The 23,383-nt window shown below is 45.9% G+C and overlaps 1 protein-coding gene and 1 non-coding gene across 2 annotated transcripts in view; one reads left to right on the top strand and one right to left on the bottom strand.

Annotated features, from left to right (window-relative positions):
- Positions 1-23,383, top strand: part of GLI3 (GLI family zinc finger 3) — a 212,579-nt gene that overhangs the window by 89,557 nt on the left and 99,639 nt on the right. The gene's annotated exons all lie outside the window — the stretch shown is intronic.
- On the bottom strand, positions 12,219-12,356 carry LOC114811567. Its single transcript, XR_003759264.1, has one exon. It is a non-coding gene; the product is annotated as a small nucleolar RNA SNORA7 (small nucleolar RNA).

Raw genomic sequence — 23,383 nt, 5'->3', positions numbered from 1 at the left:
GGATTTACTGAACGAAAGGTACACAGAAACTCTTTGAATCCTAAACCCTCCTGCCTGTTGCAGATGTGTATGTGAGCAGGCACTGTGGGTATTAAAAAATAGAATGCAATAAAATCAATACCTGGGTTAGAAGGCCAGCAAAGACTGGTTTTTAGCTAATATCTGTGAAAATGGGTCTCATAACACATCAGTCACTGCATATTTTTTGAAACATTGCCACAGGCTGTAGCCCTTAAACGTCGCTCCACCCTCATGGGTTGTGTCTTTCTTCCCTCCTCCACCCCCGCACCAGAATGCCAAGAAAGTGGATATTACACACCCACCCATTCACAGAACCCTGGCGAGAAGCCAGTTTCCTTCACGCTCCATTCTTCTTTTCCTTTTTTTCCGCCTTCTCTCCTCCCCTCCCTCTCTGCCCTTGCCCTACCTTGGCAGGAGTTTCTTGCCAGATCTATACCTCAGCCAGAAACAAGAGAGGATCTAAAGGGCTTTTCTTTCTTTCTTTGACTTTCATTAGTGCCAAGGCTGCTCTCCCGTGACGGCTTTGCTGTACGTGCCCTCCCAGCCCCGGCTCTCAGAGTTTATGCACTGCACGCCTGGATACGTCCGCACGTGTGCCTGTCTTCTTTAGCACTGTTTTCAGCTATCGCACTACCTTTCTGTCTCTGACTTTTCGCCTCAAATCTCTCAGCATGGTCTGGTGCAACGAGCCAGGCCCGAGAGTTAGGAGATGTGGGTTCCAATCCCGCCTCTGCCACTTGACGGCCCTGCGATCTAGGGCAAGTCCCGTAACTTTTGAGTCTGTGCCTCAGTTTCCTCATCTGTAAAATGGGGACAAAAGGCCTGTTCTCTCTACCCCGAAGACTGCAAGCCCCCATTCGGACAGGAGTTGTGTTCAACTCGATTATCTCGTAACTGCCTCAGCACTTAGAAAAATGCTTGCGACGTAGCATGTTACAAATACCGCTATCATTATTATCATTACCAGTTATTGTACTTTGAAAACAGAGCATCAGATCCATTACAGGCTCCGAGAGTCCGGGGCCTTGCCGGTTTGGAACTAAAAGAAATATTTGTTATGACCCCGGTGACCGCTACCTTGGTATTATACCATTTGCTGCAATTCTAGAGTGTGGCTGGGTTTAGAAGCACAGTGACGTAGTGGGTAGAACACAGGACTGGAAGTCAGAAAAACCTGGGTTCCAATCCTGTCTCTGCCACATGTCTGCTGTGTGATCTTGGGCAAGTCATTGAACTTCTCTGGGCTTCAGTTACCTTATCTGTAAAATGGAGATTAAGAGTGGGAGCCCCAGAGGGGCCAGGGACTTTGTCCAACCTGATTAACTTGTATCCACACCAGCACTATAGTACGTGCTTAATGAGTACTCTTATTATTATTAATAATAACACCTGCAGGTCTGGTGGAAGACGAGGACATGGGGTTACAGAATTGCCCCTTCGCATCCTCGCACATGCCTTGACTCACTCCCTGCCTTGATATTTTTCCTCTCACAGGAGAGTCTGGTAGCAGGGCATTCACATCTAGGAGGGCAGCCCGGCTGAAGCCACTAGCAGTATGAAGTACCTTTTGAGCCTAGAACTTGCCCAGCTTGATCAGAGAGTAGCTTGCACTGCCTCTGAAAGGTGAGTTTGTGTGTTCTCTGCACGTAGGAAGCACTCAATAAACATCGTTGATGATGATGACAGGCCAGGCCCGTATGAAGTCTCAAGATAGCGATTAAGTATTTAGGATAGAAATGTTTGGGACTAGACTGAGCACTCTATATTTAGTTCTGTTGGGATGGTTAAGTGAGGTCAGTTGGACCTGAAGTCACCCTTGAGTTCCGTAAGCATTTCTGGGAGCTACCCCTGCACTGAATCTCAAACCTTCTCTCACTTCTGCTTAAAACATTTCCTGTTTACTGAATGAGAAGCAATAAAAAAAATTGCATGGTTTATCATACAAAAATTCCCTACAGAAAATCACCCATTGTCTTCCACAGGAACCCAACTCAATGAATTTAGTTTTTTTGCCTCTGCCCCAAACCCTCTCCTCTTTCTCCCTTTCTGTCACCTCTCTATCCTCACATAAGCTAATTCTCTCTCCTCACTGTCACTTCTCTCTCTCACTGCCTGTATTCCCTTCTTTCGTAGGGCCTTTATCTCTTTCTGTATATTCTGCATGATTAAGGCTGCGCTCGAAGCTGTACACACATCCCCAAAACTAAATTTCTCCTCCACAACATGGATTTTAGGACAGATATGTGGAAATTTCCAAATAGAAACAAGAAGCAGTTTAAGTAATTTGTTACCTTTTGCCTGACCCCTCATATCTGGCCTTATTACTAGCTCTAAAGGAGCCTACCCTGTGTTTTCAGAGCCTTTTCCTAAACTGTATATTTTAGGAGGTGTCGGGGTTCGGATTCCCAGGATATTTAAAGAATGGTCCACTACGAATTGGAGCATTCTGCCCTATGAAACGTTAACCAGGTGAACTCCTTCAAGGCTATACGATAAACTAGTGGTTTATAATGGCCACTGATAGATCTTCTCGTAGTTTCATTTACTGGGTCTTCTGATCTTCCGAGCAGGGGACACTGCTAGGGAAGAGTGAGGTGGAACTTTTCGGGAAGCTGTGCCTCAGTTTCTTTATTGGTAAAATGAGAATTCATTGAGCACATTGAGTATGCCGAGCATGTAATGAGCTCGTGGAGAAGAATAATAGAGGTCAAAAACATGGTCCCTGGCCTCAAGAAATTTATATGGTAACGGATAGCAAAATCAATCAATCAATTGCGTTTATTGGGCACTTACTGTATGCAGAGCACTGTACTAAGACCTTGGGATAGTACAGTATAACAGTAGGTAGACACACTTCCTGCCCACAAAGAGTTTGTGTTCTTGGTGGGCGCGGGGGAAGTAAAAGAGAGAAACAAGGAAAAAGAGGAGAGGAGAGAGAAAAAGTGTGTTCTTGTTCTTTTAAGAAATCATGGCATGGGTGCTTCCTTTCCTCAGTTTTTGAAATGTCCTCTTGCAGCCAAGAAAAGTTGAAAGTTCCCTAGAATGGCCTTTTTAAATAGTACTTGTAAGGTGCCAGACACTGTCCTAAGAGTTTGGGTAGATAAGTTAATCAGGTTGGACACAGTCCAACCAACAAGAGAAGCAGCGTGGCTCAGTGGAAAGAGCACGGGCTTTGGAGTCAGAGGTCATGAGTTCGAATCCCACTCTGCCACTTGTCTGCTGTGTGACCTTGGGCGAGTCACTTAACTTCTCTGTGCCTCAGTTACCTCATCTGTAAAATGGGGATGAAGACTGTGAGCCCTACGTGGGACAACCTGATTCCCCTGTGTCTACCCCAGCGCTTAGAACAGTGCTCTGCACATAGTAAGCGCTTAACAAATACCAACATCATTATTATTATTATTATTACAATCCATGTCCCTCATGGGGCTCATAGTCTTAATCCCCATTTCACAGGTGACGTAACTGCGGTCACTGAGGCACAGAGAAGTTGAAAGCCCAAGGTCACAAAGAAAACAGGTCACGGAGCCAGACTTAGAACCCAGGTCCTCTGACTCCCAGGTTCACGCTCTATCCACTGGGAAACGCTGCTTTTCTACGAGGCCACACTGCTTCTTGAGACTTTTTGGAGCATTTTGGTAGTGTGTTCCATTATGGCCAGTTCATTGAGATGGCCAGTTTTCTCCTCTGGCGAATCAGGTTAGCCAACTTATGGTTTTACACAAGGCTGCTAGAGCTCGTACAGAGCAAGAGCAATTTTTGGGAAGCTGCCGATTAACTAATTGTTTCTGAGCTAGAGATGATTTTCATCCCCAAAGAATTTACACATTTGTCTCTCTAACCTCCCTTGATCATTGTTTGTGTTTTTCCCTCCTCATGCCCATTTAGTCCTGCACAAAAGCAGAATTGACTGATTTCTCTTCAAAGAAATTATCCTCTCTAGTTATCTAATGCAAAGGAAGAATACCAGTTGTTATCATAACCTCAAAAAAAGTACAAAATTGAGGGAGGGTGGCCAGTCTTCATAGTGGCTGTCGTGACCTCAAACTGGTTCAGGCCGCGCCTGAACGTAGCTGCCCCTGGATTTTCACAAATGAGAAAGCACTTCAGGAAATGTCAGGGCACGTGGCACAGGTCTGGCTCTGCCTGTTCACATTCTACGAGCCTGAAGAGAGCGGCTGATTTCAGACACGATGGAGAGTCACTTGATGATGACCCGTGCTTGGTGATCAGATGAGAGGGTCGCCTTGAGCAAAGAAATGTCACCTCCGGCTACAATTTGTAAGTACCAGCATGGCAAATAATGACATTTTGGATGAGCACCAAACTGAAAATTCAAGAGATCTCAGTGGAAATACTCTTCGGGCATATTTCCGCCTGGAGTGAGCAAGCACTCACAGGAACTTTACAATTCGCCTTCCTGGTGTTTCTTTGTCCAAGCCCCTTTGTTACGGATCTATGTTTCTATGGGCTCTTTTTATTTGTTTTGAATTCTGGGTTTTTCGGTGCCAAAAAATGAAATGGTTTAAGGAGTGAAATTCAATGGAGCTAGCATTAAAGAGGGCCTTAAGGTTGGGCCTGGTTTGGGGATTAGCGATGCCCGGCCCCGTCCCACGTGAGGCTCACAGTCTCAATCCCCATTTTACAAATGAGGTAACTGAGGCACAGAGAAGTCAAGTGACTTGCCCAAGGCCACCAGCAGCAAGTGGCAGATCCGGGATTAGAACCCATGACCTTCTGACTCCCAGGTCCGTGCTCTGCCCACTACACCTTTGTTCTGGTAGTAAAGTTCCTCGGTCCTCACCAATCCTCGCTGCTCCTGACCTTTTTGCTGCGCTAGAGAAATTTCTTCTCCGCTAAGGAGGGCGGACACAACTAGGTAATCTCCCGCAATTTACTGCTCACAGTCTGCTGTCTTGCACTCCAGAGCAATCCGCTATCTTGGGTGTGGGGAGGGGTGTCTCTCGCAGGATGGTTGTGACAGATGCTGTGAGAGTTCTGAGTTTGGTGTAATGAGGTGTCGTATTTCATTTCATTTAAACGCAGTCATACAAATATTTTGATCCAAACATTTTATCCAGCTGTTGATCGAAAGCAATAAAGGCACCGGGGGGTCCAGCAAATGCACCATTTCTGAACTGCCTTCCTCCCTCCCAAAGCTCCTACAGCGTGGCCGTGTTTTAATCTCTTCCGTGTGCCTCTTTCCTCTCTCCAATTCTCTTCCACCTTCCTCAGCTCTTGTCCGTCCTCACTTCGTGCTGAGTGTCGGGCCACAAGTAAGAAGCAGCAAGGCCTCACGGGACTGAAAGTCAGAGGACCTGGGTTCTAATTCTGACTTTGTCACTTGGCTGCTGTGTGAACTTGGGCAAATGTCTTAACTTCTCTGTTCCTAAATTGCCTCATCTGTAAATTGGGGATAAAGTATCTATTCTTCCCTTCATTCATTCAGTTGTATTTTTATAGCACTTACTCTACGCAAAGCACTGTACTAAGCGCTTGGGAGAGTACAATACAACAACAAGCAGATAGATTCCCTGCCCGCAACGAGCTCACAGTCCCCACTCCTTTGACTGTGAGCCCTATGTAGGACACAGGATATTTCTGATCTTATTGCATCATATCTTCCCCCAGAAGTTAGCACAGTGCTTGGCACACAGTAAGCACTTGACAGATACCACTATTATTTTTAGTATTCTCCATTATGAAATTCCAGAGAGCTTTAATCATTCAATCAGTGGCATTTATTGAGCACTGACTGTGTGCAGAGCCCTGAACCAAGCGCTTGCAAGAGTATAATAGAGTTGGTAGATCCAAAACTCTGCCAAAAAATCTAAAGGGAGAGACATGAAGTAAAAGAAATTGCAGATAGTTGAATTGGCAGCAAAACAGATTTTGCTCTCTTCCAGGTTGAGGCTGGATCGGTTCTCTTCACTCATTTTTTCAATAGTCTTTGATAAATGTCTACTGTGGAAAGAGTCCTGAATTAGAGCTTGGGAGAGTACGGTAAATGTAATAGGCTCAGATCCTGCCCTCGAGGCACTTACAATCTAATGGGAAAGGCAAGTGGGCATAAATGGTGTGGGAGCCTGAAGAAAATGATCGATACAGTCGGTAATAGCAAGAATATGGACAAATGACTAAAATGAATCATTAAATGGAGTAAGACCTATGTGGATGGCTGTTGAGCTGACATAACCAGGGTGTTAGCAGGTAGTTGGGGAATGTCTTGTGGAAGAGGTGGGCTTCCAAAAAGGTTTTGAAGATGGGGAGAGGCATATTTTAGCAGATTAAAGAGAGGAGAGGGTTCTATGCACGGGTAGGATGTGAGCAGTGGGTTGGAGACAGGGAAGATCGTGAGCGAGGTACAGTGAGAGAGGGATCTGGGGAGGAGTGGAAAGTGAGAGCTGGGGCATTGCAAATGAAGAGAGTAGATATGTAAGGAGCAACGAAAGGATGAAGCATCTCGAAGTCTCGTCAGGAGGACCTTCTGTTCGATGGGGAGCAAAATGGGTGACTATCACAGAGTCGGTTTCAGATGCTGACTCCAGAAATGTAATTTCCCTGTTGATTCCAGCACATCCGCTTGTTCGTGAAAAAGCAAGCAAATCTTTTTCTTTTTTTTTTTCATTTTTTGCCATCCAGAATGTAAATCATTCAAACCAAATCATTCTGGCAGGAATGATGTGCTACTGGGATTCATGCCCATTGTTTTCTTGTTTTGGCCTCAGCCTGAGAGCAGCCCCCTCTTTCTAACTCCTGATTTACTGCCAAGTCTTAACGTGGACCTGTCTGTGGACCGATGGCCTCTCTCCCCTGGATGTTCATAGATCGGGTCCGGGTGAAGCATCTGCATCCTGTTGTCCATTCTACTCGGCACAGTGGATTCATTCTTCCATTTGCCTATCTTCCCCTGCTCCTCAATACCTATCCACTCTGTCTCTTTGACCCAATAGCAGAATTTTAAAAAACTGGTCACTCCAGAGGCTCCATTTTCAGCCTCCATCCCAGACGCCTCCTGTGCAAGGAGGGGGATAAAGTGGGAGGTGCGGTCTCCAGAATGTATTCTCATTTTGGGCAGGGAATACGTCTACCATCCCAAGCCCGGGGCACCCTTGATTAATTTCACCCCTAAAAGTTTCCATTCCTAGGCCGTAGCATAGTTGGTCTCTCACTAAGTCACCACTCCTCTCTCCCCATTATTTTTAAAGTCCCTCTCAGTGTGGGATGCCTATTAATTAGTCGACAGGTATTTATTGGTTGCCCCCGGGGTGTATAACCCTGTATAATGTACTTGTAATTTGGAAGGAGTTGCATATGTGGTCATTAGAAAAATACATCAGCGTAGGAAAAAGGAAAGATTAAAATCTTTAGCAGTGTGCCTAGAATGGGGAGACGGGGATTCTGCTGAGAACCCACGTGAATAACTACTCTAGACTCTCCATCTGTGTAGGGAAGGAAATTATCCATGCGTGGGTTTAAAATAGACCAAGAACTAAAGCCCGGTAGGGTTTGGAACGGAGTTGGGTGAAGGTAGAGTTCCAGTTCTTGGATCCCACAGAGGACCATGGCGTGGGCTCCGGTGCTGCTACGGTGCCACACATGCATAATACGCTTTGGCACACACTGTCATCTCAAATGCCCAGCAGCCCTTGGACGTGATGAGTAATCATTAACACACTGTGCCTATCCAGCCTCCCCAGAGGTGAAGTTGGCATTCTGGGAGGGAGTGTGCCTGTTACATTGTTACACCGTACTTAGTACGATATACAAGCACCTAATATAGTGCTCTGCGCACGGTAAGCCGACCGATTGATTTTGAGCTAGGGAATGCAGGGCCACTGCCTGGAAAATGGCGGCGGGGGAGCGTGACCCTGGACCTGCAGAGAGATGGTTTTTCTATCAATCAACCAGTCGTATTTACTGAGTGCTTACCGAGTGCAGAGAACTGTACTAAATGCCTGGGAGACTAAAATACAACAGATACGGTCAGCCCACAGGGAACTTAAAAATCATGGTATTTGTTAAGTGCTTACTCTGCACCAGGCACTGTTCTATGCACTGGGGTAGATACAAGATAATTGGGTTGGACACAGTCCCTGTCCCTCACGGGACTCCTGGTCTTAATCCCCATTTTATAGATGAGGGAACTGAGGCACAGAGAAGTAACGTGACTTGCCCAAGGTCACACAGCGGACAAGGGGCAGAGCTGGGATCAGAACCCATGACCTTCTGACTCCCAGGCCCTTGTTCTATCCACTAGGCCGTGCTGCTTCTCTACAGTCTAAAAGTCTACAGTCTCTTTAATGGCATGTGATGGGGAAGAAGCTCGCACGGAATTTCTTTGCCCAGGGTCCCAAGGCAACCTGATCTACTCTGCTTCTCCTGAAGCCTCTGGGAGGCATCCCAGGAGAAGCAGCGTGGCTCGGTGGAAAGAGCCCGGGCTTTGGAGTCAGAGGTCATGGGTTCGAATCCCTGCTCTGCCACTTGTCAGCTGTGTGGCTCTGGGCGAGTCACTTAACTTCTCTGGGCCTCAGTTCCCTCATCTGTAAAATGGGACAACCTGATTCCCCTGTGTCTACCCCAGCGCTTAGAACGGTGCTCTGCACACAGTAAGCGCTTAACAAATAGCAACATTATGATTATTATTATTATCCCCCCACAATGGAACCCTGCTCCCCGAATTTCACCCAATTCACCCCAGATGGCTGAGGTGCCACTAATTTAGTGACAACCAACCAAACAAGATGACAGGCGACCCATCATATTTGCAACATCAAAGGGAAGCAAAACGTTATCCGAACAAGATCGGGGGTGACGGGCTTTCCGGGAAGCGGCACAGAGCAGAACCAGAGAATGGGAGTGAGAGATAGAGTTCGAGCAAATGAGAGACTGACAGAGAAGAAGTGGGACTGGGGGAGAGAGCTTGGTCCTGCGAGTCAGAAGACCTGGGTTCTAATCCTGACTCTGTCACTTGCTTGCTGCGTGATCTTGGGCAAGTCACACGTCTCTGTGCCTCAGGTTCCACACGTGTAAAATGGGGATTCAAGACTTCAGTACCCGTTCTTCTTCTTACATCGTAAGCTCCGTGTGGGATAGGAGTTGTCTGACCTGATTACCAGATCATCTTGGGTGGATCTCAGTGTTTAGTACAGAGCTTGGTGTGTAGTAAGTGCTCGATAAAATACCATTATTATAGAGACAGTGTGTGTGCTATGTGATATATATATATAAATGCATATAAAACTTGTGCCTATTGTCCTTTAACAGCTTATTCACTACATGTTTAGCTTGGTCACTTTTTCTCCATGCGCATATTTAAACTTTAATACTAATTCCTTAATTGTTTCTGAAGTGCTCTCTTGTTTTCTCGGTTGCGGTTTATCTTTTTATCAAATTCAGACCGGCCTGTTATTAATACTAATTATGTTTGCTAATGAACTAATACTGAATAACGAGCTCCTCGTTCTGTGATCCCAAGACTTGACTCTGCCCGTGTCCGTCCTCTCCTCCCCTTCCCCGCCGCCACACACCGAGCTGCCTTGAGAATGAGTTTCTCTCCGTACGCCGCTTTGAGAGGAACGGCCGCGACCCTCATCCCTTTCACACCCCGCACCTCCCTTTGGCACAGGACGTGCGGATGACCACCAGACCCCTCAGCCCGCTCTCCAGGGTTATCATTTAGCTCCCAGTGAACGGGCGAAGTATTTGCAAAAAGGATTCCGAAGCGAAGTTCCACATGGCTGCCGCCGCGTCCAAGACGAGGCGGTGTTTACCCGGGGCCCGAGGGTTTCTGCCTGTCGTGGTTCTCCTCAAGTGTTAGGATTCTTCGGCTAAATTGTTTGCCTTTCTAATGAAGTGAACTGTTTGTTTGAAATATGTGGCGGAAGGTATTTAAGCGGAGTCTAAAGTAAACTGTGGAGTCATTCAAATAAGCCGTGTGTATCAGCTCTGTGAAGGGGAGGAAAACAATTTGGCCGGAGCTTACCTCCGGGAAGAGTAGTTAGGGAACTGTTTAAATAATAAACTGAACAGACGGGGCGTTGCTGCGGCCGAGTCCCTTATAGGGATTTTGTGATAGCTGCTGCCGTTGTCCCTGCCTCTGCCGCTGCTGCTGGCGTCTCGAGGATTTCTCCGAGCGGGCCACGGTGGGGAGAAGAAAAAGTCTGATTGGCCCTCGGGGAGGGTAATTGCGATCTATTTATCTTTAGTGGGATCTCAACTTCATCCAGGCTCGATTAAAACCAGCCCAATTAGAGGACGGGCCGTAGGGAGCTATGGCCCGGTGCCAGGGTGACTTCGTTAGCGGTCCCAGAGCCCCTGGCCTTCTAATGGGCAGCATGTTGCAATATAAGACATCTGGTTTGGGGTTTTGGGGGTTTTTTGGTGTTTCCCCTCTCCCCATTCCCTGCTGCCACTCTGCTGGGGCTAGGAGCACGGGGTTAGGAGCACCAACTGGGTCGTTTAATCCTCCTTGAACCGAAATCGAAGGGAGGTAAGTGAAGAAGCCCTGGAGTCAGGCTTGGGGGAGAATTTGCTAACCGATGGGGAGCCCTCTAAACCCCATTTAATCCTCCATCCAGAGTAGAGGCGAGATGATCAGAAAACACAAGATAAGCAATTTTGCCACGAGTGCTTCCCCTGCCACGCTTCTCCCGTTGCTTCTGGTCAGCTCTGATCGCTCACTCCGCATTTTCCCCCGTGGTCTCTCCCCGCTGCAGTGGAGCTCAGGAGGCAGGGACACTGGTGGCAGTGGTGATCACCAGGCCTTCTGGTCTACGCAGAAACGTCAGGCTGGGCGGCGGCTACGGCAGTAAGGATGGGAGCGATGGGGGAAGGGATGAGGAAGAAATCAATTCCCCTTCATTTGTCATTCAACCTCTTGGCGCCTCAGTTGTCCCAAGGTGAAATGGGTACTCAATGCCGGTTCTCCCTCCGACTCCTACTGACCCGATACCTTGTACCTACCCGAGCCCTTGGTACGATGCTTGGTACATAGTAAGCTCTTAAGAAATACCGTAATTATTATTCTTAATATTGTCCCTCTCTCCCCTTTTCCCCCAACCCTATTTTTCCCTTTCTCATTCACTCCCTGAAGATCAGCTACTTGGAATCCTCACTAAACGTGAGGATTTTTTTGTAGATTTGAGGACATCTATCATCACTTTTCAGCCTCTTCTGTGCCGGGATAAAAAAAATTAAACTCCTGAACATTTTTCTCCTAGTTCTTGTTTTCTGAATCTGTCACTTATTCTTCTCTCTTTGACCCTCTCCAGTTTCTCTGTATTCTTTCTCAAATGAGGTGGCAAAAATCGACAGTCTCCATCAGTCACATTTATTGAGTGCTTTACTGTGTACAGAGCAACGTATAAAGCAGCTTGGCAGAGTACAACACAACGATGTTACAGACACATTCCCTGCCCACGATGAGTTTACAGTCCAGAGTATTACAGTGTTCTAATGAAGGTCCAACAATCAAATTATTTCATAATAATCATGGCATCTGTTAAGCACTTACTAAGCAGTTACAAGTACTGCAGACATAGGACAATCAGATCAGACACAGTCCCGGTCCCACATGGGTGTCTCAGTCTGAGGGGCTGTGAATATTTTTTCCTAACTCCTGGCTGTCGTAATATATCCCAGGATGCTGATGGCTTTTCCCCATTTCTGAGATGGCCTGCTGTACTTGTGGTTGGCCAGTCTTTCCCCCATCTTCAATTTTGTCATCTTTTCTTCCTTCGTCCTTGTCCCCAGTGAATTCCATCTTCTATAGGACAATTTTTCCAATCTGCCTTTCCTTTTGCATCTTTTGAAGCCTTTTCAAATGATAGCGAGCCAGCTCAATATAGTGTCCCCTGCTGATTTAATGAGCCTGAGTCTCCAGGCTCATTACCATGCTCCTTCCACTAGGCCGTGCTGGCTCCCCAAGCATATGGAGATCGTTCACTCAAGAACTTGCACGGGCCCAAACTGTCAACGAGTTCAAGACAGAATTGGATACGTTCACGGACGAGCGATTATTAAAGGTTAGCTCTTTGGGAAAGAGAGTGTCTGCAATCGTTCTGGTAGTGTATCCGTAAGAGTTTCCTTGGTAAAAATACGGAAGTGGTTTACCATTGCCTCCTTCCATGCGGTAAATTTGAGTCTCTGCCTTCGACTCTCTCCCGTGCCGCTGCTGCCCAGCACGGGTGAGTTTTGATTGTAGCAGATTGCTTTCCACTCGCTAGCCCCTGCCCGAGCTAGGAATGGAATGGGTACGCTTCTGCTCGACTCTCCCTCCCACAGCCGAGACTGGTAGACTACTGGAAACTCTCCAGGTGCGACCCTGAGAGGGGAAGCCAAAGAGTTTCGTCACCATATGTGTCCTTTTGCCCCATTACAGATGGGCTTCTGGATTAGGGATCCCACTAGACTGATTGTAAATTCCTAGAGGGCAGGAGTCATGTCAAGCTAACTCTGTTGTACTCTCCCAAGCAGTTGATACTGTGCTCTTCACACAGAAGTACTCTTTTTTTTTTAAAAAAAAAAAGGTATTTAAATGCTTACCACCCACAAGGCACTGTACTAAGTACTGAGGTAGATACAAGCTAATCAGGGTGGACACAGTCCCTGCCCCACATAAGGCTCACATTCTTAATCCTAATTTTACAGATGAGGTAACTGAGGCACAGAGAAGTTAAGCGACTTGCCCAAGGTCACACAGCAGACAAAAGGTGGAGCTGAGGTTAGAACCCAAATCTTCGCAACTCCCAAGGCCATGGTCTTTCCACTGACCACGCTGCTTCTCTACTCAGTGAATAGTATTGATTGACTGGGGATTATGCAGGGCTGTGAGGTTTCACTAGGGCCTTTTAGGACCATACTGTGAGAGTCCCTCGAGGATTCTGACTGCTTCCTTTTCTCCCTCCTCCTCCTCCTTTCCCTTCACTCTCTATTCCCCCCAGCAAAGTTGCTTCGAGCATTTCCCGTCTGGTGCCCCCTGGGCCCGACCAGCCAGGTTCAAAAGCATTCGACCACACAGGCTACCTGACCTTCTGGTGGATACCCGCTCTGTCTCTGCCATGCCCGCTTTTCCCACTGCTGCTGCAGGAAATCCTACAGTAGTCCGAGGGAATTATGGGCATGCAGGGATGAGAGAAACAGATGGGGTGGTAAGAACAGCAGGGAAAGTTCTCTGGGCCTTCTCTTCAGCACAAAAATGGCGATAGACACATGGAAAATTTTTTCTCAGTACTAATGGGATACATGTGAGTGACTTCCCTGTCAATCCTTAAAAATGAACGGCAACATGTGCTTTTTTTTTTTTTAATAACCCTGGTTAAAGAACCACTTAAACCCTGCCTTCTTATCAAGAACATACGAAGCATCGTTTTTAGTACAAACAGAAAGCTTATAAGCAAGGGGATTATTTTAAGGCAACAAGACAGTAAAAGCCTTTTCATGTTTCCAGTGTGCAGTAAACATTCCAGTAGAATTCCAGTGGCCTCCAAAAAAGCAACACTAATAGCTCTAAGATCGGGCCCAAGATCTTTGATGTTCTTGCCTAAAACACAACGGGGGTGGGAGGAGAAGAGGGAGAGGAAGGGGCTGCTGTCATTTCTATCATAAGCATTTGAACTTTTGACCTTTTGGGGCCAGATAGCTTTTCCATATGGGTGTGAGCGGAAATCTCAAATGACCTGAGGGCAGTGGGACAACACACATTTTCTTGGCCAAGTTTTTGGAAAGTGCCAAAGGAGCATGGCATTGTCGACCGGCCGCTATTGCCTTTGTACCTCTGCTTGGGAAGCAAGGGAAGGGTAGGTGGAGGAAGCAGATGGAAATTAAAGGCTACCTGGTATGATGTGATCACCAGGACCGATGTTCCGATGCTCAGGAACTTGAGCTGTTGGCTGGTGAACTGACGGATAAACTTCAAAGGTGTAACAAATGGCTAATTGTTTGACTGGTAAGCACAGTTATGGGTCTGTGGTTTGGATAACATTGGCATTGGAACCACAGAAGAGGGAAGAGGGTAGAAGACTTCCCAGGAAGGCGATGACTAAATGAAAATCTTCTTCTTCTAGACTGTGAGTCCGATGTTGGGTAGGAATTGTCTCTGTTTTTTGCCGAATTGTACTTTCCAAGTGCTGAGTGTAGAGCACAGTAGGTGCTCAATAAATACGATTGAATGAATGAATGAAATGGAAATGGCACCAGCAGAGAACACCGCTGAGAAGCCACCGCCGACCTTTCACCTCCGCTGCTGCCCTAATAATAATAAAAATAATAATAATTTTGGTACTCATTAAGCCCTTACTATGTGCCAAGCACTGTTCTAAGCTCTGGAGTAGACACAAGTTTATCAGGTTGGACACAGTACCTGTCCCACCTGGGACTCTCAGTCTTAATCCCCATTTTACAGATTAGGTAACTGAGGCCCAGAGAATATAAGTGATTTGCCCAAGGTCACCCAGCAGACAAGTGGCGGAGCCGGAATTAGAACCCAGGGCCTTCTAACTCCCAGGTCCTTGCTCTATTCATTAAGCCACACTGCTTCTCACCCACTTCCTGCCTCTTGTTTGAAACACCCTCCCTCTTTATATTCGACCGACTATCGCCCTCCCCACCTTCAAAGCCTTATTGAGGGTACATCGGCCAAGAGGCCTTCCCTGATTAGGCCCTCATTTCCTCCTTCTCCCACTCTCTTCTGCGTCACCTTTGTGCTTGAAGAATTTGCACTCCTTATTAATCCCTACCTCAGCCCCCCAGCGTTTATGTACAGATCCGTAATTTGTTGATCGATACTAATGTCTATTTCCCCCTCTAGACTGTAAGCTCGTTTGGACAGTGAACGTGTCTACCAACTCTGTTACAGTGTACTCTCCCAAGCACCTAATATAGTGCTCTGCACACAGTAAGTGCTCAATAAATACCTTCGATTTAGTAATTGTAGTTTATGGGCAGTGACAGAGTGTGAAAGTTGACTTTAAAAAGCCTGGACTTTCAGTTCTTTTCACTGTAGATCAAATCATCTTTAGCTCCTTTCATTGTTCTCTTTGCTCCTCTTGAGCAAAGTTAGGAAAAGGTATCTGTAAGGTTCCCTCTTGGTCCAGGAATTGCTTCCTTTAGTTACTCATTGTGAACAGGGAACGTGTCTGCCAACCCTGTTTTACTGTACACTTTCCAACACTGGGTTCAGTGCCCTGCACATGTAATCAGTCAACAAATATGATTGATCGATTGGAGTTGAGCGGAGTGACAGAAGAAAACTGAGACTCCTTTGAGGTTTTCCTTTTCTCTATCAGACATCAGCCACAGTATCGAATAGCTCTGTAACTATCAATCAATTGTCTTTACTGACCAGTTTCTGTGTGCAGAGCACTGTACTAACTGCTTGGGAGAAAACAACACAATAGAGTTGGTAGACATAATCCCTGCCCACAGGAAACTTGCAATCTAGCAGTTGAGCTAGCATTCCACCCGTGGCCACTTTCTAAAGATCACCCCTTTCTCCTAACCCCAAGCCAGGAAATTTTCAACTTCCCATTCTATTCTGGCAGGTGCAATCCCTCTGTACATCACTTTCTGGAGAACAGTCAAATGGTTTCGCCAAGCACTTCGCCCCAGTCTCTTGCTAATTTTGCAGCATCATATCCTGTTGTGAAAGACAGCTACTGAGTGAGCCTCCCTTTTGGAAAATAGAACAGCAGAGCTGATGACTGTCCATTAGTTACTTGGCCGTGAGTTGGTCTTGTCAGGACAGTTTGTGATTTTCCTGTTCTCTCCCAGCCAGCTCTCTCAGAAAGTAAGCACTTTTGGGGGGAGCATTTTATTTCCAGTCACTTTCTTCTCCGCCTATTTCCATTCACTCTCTTTTCAGCTGTAAGCCTGGGGATTTCAGGGCAAGTGGAAAACCCTGAGCTTGAGCTGTGTGGGATATGACATGCTTATTAATATTAATGCTTGTTTGCCCCCAGGACCTTATTTTCCTACTTTTCCTCTCAGTTTTGGATATCATCCCTGCAACAAATGTCTGTAAACTGTTTCACCATAAATTGTTTTGCTAGTGCTAAACCCCGTGTTATTCTCTTATAGTCTTTGTACCGTGTTTCTTCATCTTTGCCTTTGGATTCTCTGAAAGAGATTTGCAGATTAAATTTTGCCCACTGCAAACCTTGCATGTATGTTTGCTGCCTTTGGGGATACTTTTTAGTTTATCTTTATCACCCTAGAAGGTAGGGTAGAAATACAAAATGTGTTGCCGATGCAGGGAAATAGGAGGTACTAATGAGGGAACGTTCTAGTGTTGGATTCAAGCATTTGAGTGGAGAATCAAGAGTTTGTGGGTGTGAGAGAGAGAGAGAGATTTTTAGCTATGGAAGATGTACAGGAGGTTAAAAATGCTTGGAAAAGGGAAAGATCGATTGTTTTTTTCATCGTGTTTGAGGTAACAACGGCATAGCTATTTTTTTCTTGGCGGGGCCGGGGAGAAAGTTCAGTAGCCAAGAGCAATCTGTCTTTTTCTTGTGAAGACCAAGTTGTTAAGTTTTTTAAGAAGCATTGCATAGATCTAGCACTGGGAGGTCAAACGCATACCTGTGGCTGGGTTGTGTATGTAGTTTTACATTTGAAACCGGGCTGCACTTAATAAGACAACCAAGTATTATTAATGTTCTTTGTAACGTTGTTAGCAACCTAATACATTAGCATTATTAAATAGAATAAAAGGAAATTAAATTGGGGAATAGGCTTTCTTCATTAATGTCTCGCAGTTAAGTGTTAGTCACCAGGGTTCTCATGAGGGCAGAGAAGAGTGGTCTGAGGTCAGGGGAGGGAAAACTGCTGGATAGGGAAGGGGAGAGACCAAGAGAGTCAAAGTGGTGAGACCAAGAGGCCCGGAGAGGCAGAGAGGATGTCAACACATATTTACAGAACAGATATTCCCACACCAAACATGCAGATGGACTCATACACCATTTGCTAACTGAATGGTCTCGCAGTATATAAAACCATGCAAAAAATACCACTGACTGATAAAAGTTGGAAATAAAGGAGGAGAGAAAACGGGAGAGAGAGCAGCTCCTGGCGATGACAATCGGGAACAGTAGCACGAGTAGATATACTGCTGGGAGATTCAGGACAAGATGCCCTCAATATTTTCTTTCTCTGTCTCTCTCTCTCCCCCCACCCCCCTTCCTCCTTCCCTCCCTGTCTCTCTTCTGTTGTTCATTACAGTGCTCTGTAGTAAGCACTTAGAACAACACTGCCCACAGTAAGTGCTCAAATACCATTGACTGAATATGCACTTGACTTTGTACCCCTTAAGCACTTAGGTACATATACTCCCCAGTTTCTCCGATCTGTAATTTATTTTAATGTTTGTCTCCCCCTGTAGACTAACAGCTCCTTGTGGACAGGGATAGCGTCTATCAACTCTATTGCATTTTCATGCAGTTCTCTGCACACAGTAAGCACTCAATAAATACCACTGATTGATTGCTGCTGGAAAGCTGGCCTATGAGGTTCAGTCAGATGCAGTCTGAGGAGAGAGAGAAAGATGCCCAGCTGAGGTAGTCTGGCTGTCTTTGTACGTTGCCCCCAGTAGACTGCATCTCATTTAGAGTTATGAAAAAGATGAACTTTAGTATTCCAGAAACTACATTACCTAAACCCAAAGTATGACTCCGGTACGGTGAAAATACACTATAATAATAATGTTGGTATTTGTTAAGCGCTTACTATGTTCAGAGCACTGTTCTAAGCGCTGGGGGAGATACAGGGTCATCAGGTCGTCCCACGTGAGGCTCACAGTTAATCCCCATTTTACAGATGAGGTAACTGAGGCCCAGAGAAGTTAAGTGACTTGCCCACAGTCACCCAGCTGACAAGTGGCAGAGCTGGGATTCGAACCCATGACCTCTGACTCTGAAGCCCAGGCTCTTTACACTGAGCCACGCTGCTTCCCCAAGCACTATAAGTCATCTCTTCTCTATTTATGAACATGCATACTAAAAAAACTGCCTTTGATTTCGTTATTAATAATAATAATAATAATTGTGGTATTTCTTAGGCTCTTCTTCTGTGCCAGGCACTGTACTAAACGTTGGGGTGAATACAAGTAAATGGGACTGGACACAGTCCCTGTCCACGTGGGGTTCGCAGTTTCAATCCGCATTTTACAGATGAGATGACTGAGGCCCAGAGAGGTAAAGTGACTTGCCCAAGGTCCCACAGCAGACATGTGACAGAGTCAGGATTAGAACCCATGACCTTCTGACTCCCAAGACTGTATTCTATACACCATGCCATGCCGCTTCTCGATTAATGGGAATTTATTTGGAAAGGGTGGGGGTAGTGATAATGACATAGTAGTTAAAGCAATGATGGTTATGGAATAAATTCTAGCTGGGGGTGTAACTTGTTTTTTATTTTGTGACTTTATTTCCATGTCACCTTGGGCACAAGGTCATTTCTCCAGGAGTCATGTTTTTATGGGTGAACTGGGAATCATTTATAATTTGCTTTATTAGATTTATCCTAAACTGCACTAACAGGCCTCGGGGTCTATTATCATGCTAGCTTATCTCACAGGGAAGTTACAAGGCCTCATTAACTTGTATTTATGTACTTTGCTGAGATCCCCAGATAAATGATTCAGCTGTACAAATGCAAAGTGTTTCTTTTAAGTTGGTCGCTTTTTGGTAATTTAGGATGGATAGGGTCCCCACCCCCCTCAAAAAGTATTTTTTGTAGAAAATCTTATCATTTTCTTGATGTACTGTACACCCATGGCAAGTTTGCTGACCTTAATGGATGAAGATGACCAGCCCAACTCAGGTGGTGAGAGAACCAGATCACTTCCAGATTTTTGGTCCCCTGGTCATAACCCAAAATAGAAAATGCATATGGAAGCAAAGTCACTTACATACCATTTTACTTCTTTAGGGTTATTAATGCAACATCAAATTTCAACACAAGCACATGCGTATTTTAAGATAATTATTTTACTCTGATCGTGGTGCTATAGCGCGTTTTGCCCTTATAGGGAGAGGAGCCGAAAGTATAAATGGCTCTTGATCGATCATATTTATTGAGCATTTACTGTGTGCAGGGTACTGTACTAAGCTCTTGGAAGAGCACAACACAGTATATATAAAAGATACATTCCCTGCCCACGATGAGTTTACAGTCTAGAGGGGGAGACAGATATTAATGTAAATAAACAAATTATGAGTATGTATTAAGTGCTGTGGGTCTGGGCGATGCAGAAGGGAATGGGAAAAGAGGAAATGAGGGCTTAGGGAAGACCTCTTGGAAGAGATGTACCTACAATAAGGCTTTGCAGCCGGGTGGAGGGAGTAATTGTCTGACAGATATAATAATAATAATGGTATTTGTTAAGCGTTTACAATGTGCCAAGCACCATGCTAAGTGCTGGGGTGGATAAAGGTAAATCAGGTTGGAAACAGTCCCTGTCCTACTTGAGGCTCACAGTCTCAATCCCCATTTTACAGATGAGGTAACTGAGGCACATGAAATGACTAGCCCGAGGTCACACAGCAGACATGTGGGGGAGCGGGAAATGAAGAGAGGGAGGGTGTTCCAGGCCAGAGGCAGGAAGTGGGAGAGAGGTCGGCGGCAATAAAGACGAGATTGAGGTACAGTGAGTAGTAGGTTGACATTAATAATGTTGGTATTTGTTAAGCGCTTACTACGTGCAGAGCACTGTTCTAAGCACTGGGGTAGATATAGGGTCATCAGGTCGTCCCACGTGAGGCTCACGGTTAATCCCCATTTTACAGATGAGGTAACTGAGGCCCAGAGAAGTTAAGTGACTTGCCCACAGTCACCCAGCTGACAAGTGGCAGAGCTGGGATTCGAACCCATGACCTCTGACTCCCAAGCCCGGGGTCTTTCCACTGAGCCACACTGCTTCTCATTAGAGGAGCGAAGTGTGTGGGCTGGGTGTAGTAGGAGAATAGCGAGGAGAAGTAGGAGGGGGCAAGGTGATTAAGTGCTTTAAAGCAGATGTGTGATGCGGAGGTGGATGGGCGAAAGCGTTAATGGCCCTAAAGTTTAGGTCCGGGCCAAGTAACTCTCTTTGCTCCTTCTCTCACCCTGAAGACCACCCTGATGATGGCAATATTTCACTCCTTTGTGGTGGGGCTCCAAGCCAATCAATCCATCAATGGTATTTATTGAGTGTCTGTTGTCTGGATAGCACTGCTTTAAACTCTTGGGAAACACCGAAATGTTAGTAGACCTAATCCCTACCCTTAATAATTTTACAATCCAGTAAGGGAGGCAGACAGTAAAATAAATTACGGCTGGGAAAAAGGAATAGCGTAAAAAATAATGTACACATATGCTAAGGGCAAGGTGTGAGTAATCAAGTGCTTAGGTGAGGAGGAAGCGCTGAAGAGGTAATTGAGAAAGAAATAGGGTGGGGCGATGAGAGATTAATCAGCGAAGACCTGTTGGAAGAAATGTGCTTTCAGGAGGATTTTGAAGATGGAGAGAGCATTGTCTGCTGGATTTGAAGGGGAAAGGTATTCCAGACAGGAGGAAGGATGTGAGCGAGAAGTCAACACTGAGTGGAGAACGAGGCAGTGTGAATCGGTTGGCTCGAGAGGAATGAAGTGTGCCAGCTGGAGTGGAGTGGAGGAAAAGAGACACTGAGAAATGGATAGAGAGCTGATTGAGTGTCTTTAAGCCGACGGAGAGGAGTTTCTGCTTGATGTGAAGATGGATGGACAGCCATTGCAGGTTTTTGAGGTGTGGAGAGATGTGAGCAGAATGGGGTTTTAGAAAAATGAGTCATACATCAGAGGGAAGTATGGACTGGAGAAGGGAGAGACCAGAGGTGGATGAAGTCAGCCAGTCAGGAGGTGACCAGTGCCCGAATCAGTATGGTGGGAGTTTGAATGAAGAGGAAGGCCTAGATTTTGGAGCATTATAAAGAAAAGACTGCCTCTTCCACACGATACACATGTGAAAACAGTAGAGTGCCCTTTCCAGTCCCTTGGCCAAAGGAGCTTCTGCCTCCCTGAAAACTGACAGTATAATATTTGATGGTCTACCTAGGTAGGACTTTACGGATGGGAGAGGAGAAGAAAAGGAAGGAATGGGCTGCCAACCTTGTTCTTCCAATAATGATGATGGTTTGGGCTGAGCAAGTCTCATTCTCTCTCATGGTCTCTGTTTGGCCAGCAGCATGGACTGCAGAATGGTTGCCTATGGTACCGGGTGCAGTCTGGGCTTAGTGAAGAGAAAATCTCTGAAACTTCCTCAGGAAGTAGCACTGTTATGCGCTCTCCCATTTCATAAGCCATTATTGAATATCACTGTCATGATGGTTGAACTGAGAAACCTCAGATAATGGGAGCCACCTTATAACTCTGTTCCTCCTGATCGGAAGTTCCTTTAATTCAAGTCTATGAGAGGAGCAGGGTTGTGAAGCGGCGAGGAGCTGGTGAGCTAGAGTCACTGGTAGAACGGTTGCCTAAGTCGAGAAACTTTTTTATTTCAGTTCCCACAGATAACTGTTCCTTCAACATTTGACATGTTTATAGGTGTGGAACCATTAAAAATATTACAGGCGTGTTGTATGTCCATGTGTTCGTTCAGCTACACACAGAAAGGCAATAAAATTAATGGGGGACATATGAGATAGCCCAGCGCCTCCTTTTTTTTCCAAATCACTAAGTTAGGACGTCTAATCTGGCAAACCCAAGACTGAAGATAAAGAAGTCTTCCGTTTGAGGTTGTATTGAACAGAAATAGATTTTTTTTCCCCGCAGAAATTTGAGCCTTTATCTTCTGGGGAAGCTCTCGGGACCCGAGAAGAACCAGAATTGCTAAAAGCTATGTTGTCAATCCAGTTTACCTATGAACCTTGGAGAGAATGCCATGTCCATTCCTTTGCTGATGCTGCGGAACTGTACTTTCCAAGGGTTTAGTACAGTGCTCTGCACATAGTAAGCGTTCAGTAGATACAAATGAATGAATGAATGAATATCAGAAGGCATCTCCTGGCCCCTCCCCATTCTCAGAACTCTAACTTTTTTGGTTCTTGTTTTGGGGATTTTTAATGGTATTTGTTAAGCGCTTCCTCCGTGCCAGGCACTCTTCTAAGACTTAGGATAGGTACAAGCTAATAAGGTTGACAGTCCGTGTCTCACGTGAAGTTCACAGTCTTTATCCCCAGTTTGCAGATGAGGTAATCGAGGTGCAGAGAAGTTAAGTGACTTGTCCAAGGTCACACAGCCGACAAATGGCGGAGCTGGGATTAGAACCTACGTCCTCTGTCTTCCATGCTCTTTCTGGAGCCATGCCAGCCCCACTGCCTAGTAACCAATCTACAACATGGAGGAGGTCGAACCTTCATCTCCCTTTGAAGGCTTCCTCTTTGTCAGGAAGGCCACGTTGGCTTAAGTTTGAATCTGCTTACGGTCTCTCGGACCCACTGCTCCATCCCTGTGATGTTCCAGTGTGGTCTGGCATTTGGCCAGCATTGGCTAGGACATGCTGGTTTGGGCTAAACCTTTTCAGTTCTGATCTTTGTGGCTTGGGTTGGAAAACAGAGAATGGTCCTCCGAGCGGCTAAGGCTTTGACAAGCTTTGAAAAGATAGTGGCCTCAGCAAGCAAAGGCTCTGTGTGGGAGCTGAACGAAACACTTATCAAAGACCCTACCTTGGGTCAAGAATTGGATGCCCATCCTGGGTGACGTCCCTGGGCCTCCCAATTCTCTGGAGGCACAGGACAGTAACTTTCACAGGTGACCAGCCTGCTGATCACACTCAATCCTATTGCTCACTTGAGAACCCCTATCCTAGAGCAGAATGGAAAAAAGCAAGAGGAAGAGGGAAAGAGAGAGGCAGTGTGGCCACATGGAAAGAGCCCAGGACTAGAATTTTCCAGACAAGGGACTCACAGACTAATTGTTGGAGAGGCCTGGGATCTTATCCTCATTTTTCAACAGAGGAAAGTAGGTTAAGTGAGTTTCCTAAGGTCACATAGAGCTGGGACTAGATTCCAGGTCTCTTGACTCCCACCTCCATTTTTTTTTCTCTGCTAGACCATGCTGTCAGCATTACTTTCCATCTCATTTCCCCAGCTTCACTGCCCCGGAGTTGTGCTCTCTAACAGGCCTTGTGGACCACATCTGCGGTTTGTCTGTAGTGAAGCTGATCAGAGAAATCCATCTACTTTGTCATTCGGGTGGAGAAGAGACTTTCTACATGGCATTTTGGACACCACCTCCATAGCTGTTTTTCCATTCGACGACTTTGGGGGAGGAGGAGGAGGGTGAGAGTAGAATTAGGATGAAATGTTGAAGATGAATTGATATTCAAGTTCATTTGTTCCTTCAGGTTTTAT

The sequence above is a fragment of the Ornithorhynchus anatinus genome, chromosome 4 (genome assembly GCF_004115215.2).
Source record: "Ornithorhynchus anatinus isolate Pmale09 chromosome 4, mOrnAna1.pri.v4, whole genome shotgun sequence".
NCBI classification, from domain to species: Eukaryota; Metazoa; Chordata; class Mammalia; order Monotremata; family Ornithorhynchidae; genus Ornithorhynchus; species Ornithorhynchus anatinus.
Note: the sequence above shows the minus strand (reverse complement) of the source record. Positions and strands in the feature narration are given on the sequence as shown.